General features: G+C 45.3%; 1 protein-coding gene across 1 annotated transcript in view; it reads right to left on the minus strand.

The window, feature by feature from the left end:
• Nucleotides 1-1,562, minus strand: part of ICK (intestinal cell kinase) — a 41,561-nt gene that overhangs the window by 38,841 nt on the left and 1,158 nt on the right. The window lies entirely within an intron of this gene.

Below are 1,562 nucleotides of genomic sequence, written 5' to 3' on the forward strand. Positions count from 1 at the left end.
CGCAGGTGGGATGCTGGCAGTGGGCACCAAACTGTATGCTAGAGCCACATTCAAATCAGGTGGCACAGGAGGTGTGGTGGGGCAGGTGGACACAAAGAACATCTGACACAAATGACTTTTAGATAATGAGATTTGCATGTTTAAAATAATCCCTTCAGTCTGGTATGAGTGGAGAAAAGAATAGAAGCCAGGAGCCCTAGAGAGGACCTACTTGTCACAGTAGTGAATGGAAAAGGTTGAACAGGAGGTTGGAGCGGGAATACGAAGAGTAGGTGGACCAGATAAATATTTAATAGAAATGACAGGACTGAGTGACCAAAGGTGGGCCACAAGGGAGCACTCCTGGTTTCGAGGGCTTGGTAGTACCATTTATCAAGATAGGGCCTAATGAGGGAGAAATTAGTTTGGGGCAAGAGCAAGAGAGTATACTGATAGGAGTTTAGTTTGGGACACAGTGAGTTTGAAATGTCTGCAGGGCCAAATGGAGGTGGGTGTGGCATACTCTAACTTGGTCCTCAAAGACTCCCACCTCCTGCTATTCTTAGAAGATTCTTCCATTGCCTTCTTGACTACCGTGTCTTTCTTTTTTTTTTTTAAGCTGGTCTGGGCAGGGCTCAAACTCGCCACCCTTAGTGTATGTGGCTGGCCGTGTAACCACTGTGCTACGGGCACTGAACCTGACTACCATGTCTTGTAAAGCAAATTGCCACCTTGTGAGATACTCTTTAGGAGAGACTCACATGGTAAGGAATGGAGGGCTACTTCTTACAATAGCCAGCAGTTCAAAAACTCACAGATGTTAAATGCTGCCCACAGTGATGTGAGCTTAGAAAAGGATATTTTCCCCAGTCTAACCTTCAGATGAGATTCCAGCCCACCCAACACCTCAACTGCAACCTCACGAGAAACCTGAAGTGGAGAACTCAGCTAAGCTATGCCCAGACTCTTGATTCATAGAAACTGTGACACAATAAATATGCATTGTTTTAAACCACTATATCTTAGGATAGATCATTATGCAGCAACAAATAACTAATTCAGCAAGTCTGGACTCAGGTCACAAAAAGCCAAGAGGGCACAGGGAACGAGACAACAGTCACTGGACTACCACATGTGTAAATGACCCACATTAAGTCACTTTCTCGGTGTTTCAAATTCTTCTCCTATAAAATGGTGATTATTTACCTGTTTGTTATTACCTCATAATACAGGGTGGCCATAAAGTTCATGTGCAATTTAAAATAGTTGTCTAGGCTTGGCGCCTGTAGCACAGTGATTACGGCGGCAACCACATACACAGAAGCTGATGGGTTTGAAACTGGCCCGGGCCAGCTAAACAACAATGACAACTGCAACAAAAAATAGCCGGGCCTTGTGATGGGTGCCTGTAGTCCCAGCTAGTTGGGAAGCTGAGGCAAGAGAATGTCTTAAGCCCAAGAATTTGAGGTTGCTGTGAGCTATGATGCCATGGGATTCTACCAAGGGCGACATAGTGAGATTCTGTCTCAAAAATAAATAAATCAGGCTCGGCGCCTATAGCTCAACCGGCTAAGGCGCCAGCC

The sequence above is a fragment of the Otolemur garnettii genome, unplaced genomic scaffold, assembly GCF_000181295.1.
Source record: "Otolemur garnettii isolate 467f Iridium unplaced genomic scaffold, OtoGar3 scaffold00035, whole genome shotgun sequence".
In the NCBI taxonomy this organism is placed as follows: Eukaryota; Metazoa; Chordata; class Mammalia; order Primates; family Galagidae; genus Otolemur; species Otolemur garnettii.